The 7,713-nt window shown below is 35.7% G+C and overlaps 1 protein-coding gene across 1 annotated transcript in view; it reads right to left on the bottom strand.

Annotated features, from left to right (window-relative positions):
• Window positions 1-1,731, bottom strand: part of LOC137265184 (leucine zipper putative tumor suppressor 2 homolog) — a 76,710-nt gene extending 74,979 nt beyond the window's left edge. The window contains exon 1 of the mRNA XM_067800524.1: window positions 1,642-1,731. The gene's annotated coding sequence lies outside the window, so the exon portion shown is untranslated. The remainder of the gene's footprint in view (window positions 1-1,641) is intronic.
• Between the last annotated feature and the right edge of the window lie 5,982 nt (window positions 1,732-7,713).

A 7,713-nucleotide genomic window follows, 5' to 3' on the forward strand; every position in this document is an offset into this window, starting at 1 on the left:
CTTGTCATATGCTGAAGCATTGTTCAGTGTCAAAAAACCCCATAAACATCTACTTTAATAGTGGGTTAAAAGTGGGGAATATAGTGGTTAAAGCGTTCGCTAATCACACTGAAGACCTGGGTTCTTTTTCTTGAGCCTGCCATGATACTGCTGAAATATTGCTCAAAGCAACGTAAAACTAAAGTCGCTCACAACATCTGCGCCTACAATGACCACTACAACGGCTACTGTCACTACTACCACCACTGCTACTACTACTAAATATAACACTACAAGTTTAAACCGATCAAGGAAAAACATGAGAAGTCTTTCACGAATGAACGAGAGGCATACATCAACTGTTTCTACCACATGAACGACATCTCCCAGAGATATTCAACTCATCGTACCCCTCATCCTCGTCTCACTGATCACCTCCCTGCCTCCCTGGTGCTGACTCATCCTTCATGTTCTGTATCTCACAGCTAACACAATTAGGAAAATAATGGCACTTAAAAACTAATTAGTGTCTGCCTCAGTTCCAAAATACCATGTCTGGATCTCCTGGTCAAATTTCAAACATGATGAATTTCCAGTCAACTCCATCAAAGAGATGTGCCATATTAATGTATTTTCTTAATTTTAAGGAAATAAATACGATCGGTCTTGAACTTTGGGTATTCTGAATGGACACTGTGATAAATTGGAATTAATACAAAACAAATAAATATTCATGTGAAAACTGATTCATGCGTTTTCTCATACATTTGTGTAAAGGTATAACAGAGATTGTGTGAAAAATTACAGTGACTCATGATGGTCGTCTTAGTCATGCTGTGATTCAACTAATCTTGGGCTATTTGTTTTTTAAACTTTTTAATTTATGTCTGGTTGATCTGAATTAGTGGTTATTATCTAGACTGGACAACTGCACTTAAATGATATGACAGAGAACAAAGACATTTAATGTCCCATCAGCAAATCATAAAGGAGATTGAGTGACCTTGAGAAACTTTGCATAATTTGGTTGAACATGTGATACAACTCGGTGCTTTAGTAATGTCAACCAAAGTGGGAATATTTGAAAATATTTTGAAGATTTAGCATTCATGTTTTTGAGGTTTGGTTTACTTCAAAAAGGAAATGTTTCCTTGCACCAGAACAAGCCCTGATACTTGTTTGCCATCTACCAGATAAATGTGATGATGGATGCTAACTTGATAAATATACTCTTCACTTGAGTGTATCAGGAGGCCATCTTTCAGGGGTAATAGAACATAAGTCGTATCAGCACATCAGACTTCTTCAACATGTTGACACAAGCATAGATTGAAAATAGAAGGTGATTTCAAGAAAACTTAACTGCAGGCTATAAGTATACAATTTGCCATGAAATAAACAATTTCTAAAAAAATGCAACACCCTTAATCCGCTAAAAACTGCAAGAAGTGAAGAAAAATTGGGCTGAAAAATATCTGCCAGGATTTATGACAAACTGCCAAGATGGCTACCATTCCAATATCAACATGTCTGCTCCTGTTCCCAGAGCAAGGTAATTCTGTCAGAGGTAGCAATTCCTGTTGTTTCGAGACTTGCCACAGATATCTATCATCACTCAACAATAGATTGCAACTCTAGGATGTGACATTAAAGCTTCCTTACCTTCGAAATAGCACAGAGGTTTCCCTGGCCTGAGGCTGGCATTTTGGCGAAAGTTGGGTCTAGCCCTGAGAAAAGTTCTCAAAGAGTTTTGCTTGATATGGTTCAACCAAACTGTTATATTACATGTGGGTCTGTTGGGTGCTTGTCCTTGTTATTTTGGTTGAGCTGTGTTTTCAATAGGGTGAGGGAAAAAACAAGGTGAAAATTACACTTTCTCCATCCCTGTTTCTGTCATCTGTAAACAGATTTCGTTTTAAAACAACTATTTTCCACACAATAAATCATAAATAACAAGACCTTAAATGAAATTTCTATTTTGAAATTTGTCTTACACCAGCAGCAGGAAAGTACATAGTCAACTTCAAGCAAGTTATTCTGAAAAAATACCTACACCCAATAATGGTGTTATATGGAGGAATCCAGCAGTATCTACTGTCTGGGTTTGTTTAGAGTATTCTCCCAGATTCCTAAATCGGTCCAACTGTACACTAATCAACCAAACCAAAACAACACAAAACAATATGCTATTTTCAGCCATCTTGCCCTGCTGAATGGTGCACTTGTACACATGTTTCTCAAATCATAACAGGACATTACCAAACCACAGACTAACACTTAGTCTGTGATTATATGCAATGTTGACTGTAACAAACAGTCCCATTTACATTAAAAAAGAAGCCCAGTGAGATTGGAGTGATTCCTGCATGACCAAAAGCTGTTAGTTACCACCTCAAGTACGATAAATGAAAGGGGAAAAGATAAGGGACACTGTCTGTGCTGCAGGTACACCACAGCACTACAGTAACGCTAGACTAACATTTAGTCTCTGAACAGATATAATTTTGATACTAACAGATAATGTCAATTAAATTGAAAAGGACCCCAGTGAGATGAGGCATTCAGAACCTTAGGGAATCTAGACTTGCTTCGTTTTTGGCAGTAGCATTGCAGGGAGGGCTAGGCAGTAGGAACAACAATACCATTCAGGGACTGTGAGATAGACTAGTACCACTCTGAAACGCCCAAACGATTCTGGTGCCATACTTCCCTTCTTATTTTAGTGGAACTGTACACTTTAAAGCACATATTCTTAGAGTGCTTTGCAGCTTGTGCACATGGTATGAATCAGAGACATTATTTTCAAGGCTGTGGTTTCAAGCTTACTAAACAATATTGGTTTCAACAGAAGAGGGGCAAGCAAAACAAGTAATTCTTTGGGAAAGGTTTTGGAGGCAGAAGATCAACAATCTGAACACAGAATTTGTTTGTTGTGAAGTTTTATCTTGTAGTTGTAAAAAGATTCCTTTCTGGAAAATATGATAAAAAGTTGTTCTTTTTCAGACTGCGTGGGAAAGTTATTAACTGCTCTTGAGAATATTTATGAAAACTGTTAAAGTATTTACAAAGGCATCTTTGTCATCCTCAACTGCTGACACCATAAAAACGTATTTCTCTTACTTTCGATAAAATCAGACTGTGAACTTTCACATTTTGAAAATCTTCGGTTCCCTGTGTCCATAACTGCTATTGTTACAACTGTCTTCAAGAATGTCAGTATCAGTTACACTGTTAAACTTCTAACTGATAATAAATGAAGAGATTGCAGCATAACAATACTGGATGTGTTCTGAACACATCTGATCATGAACACAATACAATGTGTTCCTTAATAGATAAAGTTTTCTTGCCATAATGCCTTCATCGGATACTCTATGTTGAGATTAGTTTTCAAGTTAGTAGTTTCTCATGCACATTTGCTGTGCAGGGTATGTTGATACTTAGTTCTGGTATAAACAGGCAAACAATCTCTACTTTTTAGGGTGAGTAAGTGCGTTATATTTCAAGTTACTTTAACCAGAATTTCTGTTTACTACTGCATGTGATGTGGTGTGTCGGTCTCTCATATAGACCCTGAAAGAAATAATTGCCCAATGCAGCCTATGTAAGTACAGAAAATGTGCCAAGTCCAGATTACAAAATTTTCTCTAAATGAAGAATGTCTCTGAGCTACTTTTTAGTATTTTATGGCCATAATTTAGAAACCGTTTCTTTTTCTGCAAACATTTGTAAGTCTAGTAGTGTGGGAGAAAAGAACAAAACCAGTCTGATCTGTGCACCATTTTGTCATAACAACTGAGCATGAGTAGAGACCACCAACCTTAGTGACTAATTTCTGGCTAAACGCTCTATCCAGAAACCACCAACCTTTGTGACTACTTTCTGGCTAGATATGTCTAGTTCACTCTACCCACAAACCTTAGTGACTACTTTCTGGCTAAACATTCTATTCACAAACCACCAACCTTAGTGACCACTTTCTGGCTAGACGCTCTATCCACAAACCACAAACCTTGGTGACTACTTTCTGGCTAAACATTCTATCCACAAACCACAAACCTTAGCGACTACTTTCTGGCTAAACATTCTATCCACAAACCACCAACCTTGGTGACCACTTTCTGGGTAGACACTCTATCCATTACAATGTAGAGATGGTATACTCTTCATGGAATGCAAAGATGAGTGGAACTTAATCTGATAGCTCAAAGATACTTACTTCATGGTTGTTACACACCTTCAAATCCCGAGTGTAACCCTGTCTGAGCAAAGGTTTGAATTCTTGCCAAGGAAATACTATGAGAGATATTCAGACACTCTAATAAGCAGTAAACAAAAACACACTGAAGTTATGAAAACCGATACAAAAATAACACATTTTGCCATTAGTCAGTTTGTATTTCACGTCTTTTTATATATCTGACTTCAAGCACAGTTATTGGTAAGTTGCTGATACAGGTATACTTGATGCCAGTGATGATGAAGCATCTTGTTGTGATGTAGCAGTCGTTATAATATAATGTTTGTGATTGCTGTCAGGAATCCAGGCACAAGGAAGTATTGCTCAAGGATGCAATAGATCTTAACACAGGTGCTGTCAAAATTAAAAAAAAATGTCTGTGTTTACTTTCAGGAATCCAGGTATGAGGAAGAACAGCATGGAGAACTCAACAGATCTTCTCATAGGTAGTCATCAAAATAACATGTCTACAGTTAGTTTAAGGAATCTAGGCACGAGTAAGAATTGAAAACCGTTTATCACACACACATGAACGAACTCTCTGAGACATTTGTCTTTACAAATTGGCGCAAAGATCTGTTGATACCAAAGTTCTGTTGGTATTTCAACTGCAATGTATAAATTTCACGTTAACAATGGTTGCATTTATTCAATACTGCCAATATCAATAAATATAATTAACTGAGAGAAAAACAGCAGTTATTTGCTTTTATCGACACCTTCCTTGAGCACAACAACGTCCTCACTATTACATGAGACACCGATCAGAGAATTATCTTTTACTTTAAACGACTTTCTCAGCAATCCCCAGGTCCTCAGACATTGTGTTCAGCTAATGTAGCAATCACGTGGAATCATGCACTGTTTAGGACACTGTAACTACTAGTTAGGATACAGTAGTACAATAATAGAAATATTGTACCTGGATCACAAGTGTTTGTACTTTCAAAAGACTCTGCTCTTGATGGATGACTCTTGTGAATGTTGAAAGGGTTTTGTCAGTTTTTCTTTACTTTCATAATGAAGTGCAATTAGGAGATAAACATACTGTGTTGGGAAATCAGCGGTATATAACAAAATTATAATAGCTCTAAATTTGATTTAAAACCGAATGCATAGCAGTTATATACCACTGATTTTCCAACACAATACATTTACCTGCATTCTACCATAACCGTGTTGTTCAGATTTTAAACAAGTACATAATGTGTTGGAAAATCAGAGGTATATAACGTGATTATATACCTCTGAATGACTTTGATTAACCAATCACAATCCAGTATTTACTGAAGTCATGGTAGAATAACAATTAAACTCAGTAATTATGTTGTACTTTTGGGTTGCACATGAAACCTCAGTCTGCACATGGTCTGTGTGTTCTCTTGACCATACCCTGACTCCTAAAGTGACTCATAACAGTGCCACAATGATACTGGTCAAGACATAAAATACGTCTATTTGTAAATGTCATAGAGATATGAAATGGTCAGTCCATTACATCAAAATGAAACAAAACAATTACAAACAAACCTGAAAACAAAACATAAAATCATACAATGATGATGATCGTCATGAAAAAAGTGTCAAACATAAAATGCTGTTGCTTTTCAACCAAACTGACCAGAAAACAGCAATGTTGATTATAAACAATGTGATTCATTTCTGATGATTCAGTGAGCTACAGATCAAATCTGCAGTAATTAATTTCTTACTCACCCCTCTGCCTTAGACTCTTAAACTGCCGATCTATCTTCACTTCCCAACGAGACAATCTTCCAACCTGTGTCTGCTTTCAAAGCTTTCAGTCTATGCTACACTAACAAAGTCTACTGTTTCCACAAGTTCCAGAGAGCTGCAGCAATTTTCCGGGAGAAAAATCTTTCCAGGGCAAATGAAATCCTTATCAAAGAAATCAAATATTTCCTAACAAAATTCTCCAAAAGGCAAAACCAAATTTTTGTAATTTCAAAATTCAATACTTACATTAAGTACTGTCAAATAAAAATCGCTTCTCCAGAGGAATATCTTTTAAAAGCACAAACTGAAAATTACTCTTCAACGTCAGGAAACTTTCATGACATAAACTGAAGCCTTGGCACCATCCCATTCAAATCTTGTCGCAAATGACCATATAAATCCAACAATTCTAAATATCATCACTCACCAATGTCTCTAACATTACTTGAATGAAAAAAAAGTTTTGTAAATCCAAGTCCCACATCAATCAAATTTCAGAAACAAAATCCCATGGAAGATTCTAAAAACTTCTGCCGATGAATTTTTTCCAAAATCCTCTTGTTCACCTCTTCAAATGTCTGATAAACACTAAGCAAACAATGAAGAACACAAGAAAATTTCTTCAAAATGTTAAAACCAGAAGAAGAATCTTCAAATTTTGTTCATGAATTCACTGTCTTGTCCTAATATTCTGTATGATGTTTATCCAAAGAGAACCTCACACCGAATAAGCTAGTGGCTTCTCCTCACGTGGCTTCTCTTCACGCACCAGCACAGCCTGTAAAAAATGTAGGTGCTTTAGTCTCTTATCACTGCTGGCACTTGGTCTGAGTAGTTAAAGCAACCCCCCTCTCTGATAATTCACCTGTCCCCCTCCATTACTGATGTTTACCTAGAAATATACTATTTACATTCAAACAAATGTTGTATATACCCCTCGGCCTCAACTGGTTCAGGTAAATCAAATTCTGACAAAATGATCAGTGTTTAAGTTAGTTCATTCCTGATTTTTTTTTATAACTATAATTATCATGTCTGCATTCAAACTGCCAAAAGCTATATACAGTTTATATCAAACCTAAACACTTGCAAATCATATATGCATGTGTCATTAAACAAAGGTACATGTTGTAAGTGTTTTGTATATTTATACCTGGAAGCATTGTGTGGATATGCCATAAATAGAATAAAAAAACAGATATCAAACACATGAATTTTTTCAGGACAAACTTGATGAAATCCAGACTAAACACAGTATCTTTAAGATGAAATCTCTTCAATTTTTTATTTCAATTACCTTTAAACCATTCAGATTTTCTTTGCAAAAGATTTTACAATTTTTTTGGCAGAAATGTAGTTTTCTTTTTGACTGCTTTGTGATTGATGTTTTGAATTTGTTCACTATGAAGTACTGGTTTTGCTTTATGTAACTATCTGTGTTTAACTTATTCCATTTTAAACAATTATTTCAGATAACTATTTAAAATGGGCACTGAAAGCAGGAATTTAAAATACAGAATCAGCGCTCCTTTCATATTGACCAAATTATTTATGACATTAATTATAAATCTAAACAATTTAAATCTAATCTTGTTTCAGACGATTACATAACATCTACAGATTTGTTTCTTAAAACTATAACAAAACTGTATTAAAATTCAATTTTAAATTATTAACCTCACATTTAAACTAGAAACTAAAACTTATCACCAATCACCTTTAAATTTCCTTCAGCACATTCTGTAACACCTTGAGAT

Source organism: Haliotis asinina, chromosome 15 (assembly GCF_037392515.1).
Source record: "Haliotis asinina isolate JCU_RB_2024 chromosome 15, JCU_Hal_asi_v2, whole genome shotgun sequence".
Lineage (NCBI taxonomy): Eukaryota > Metazoa > Mollusca > Gastropoda > Lepetellida > Haliotidae > Haliotis > Haliotis asinina.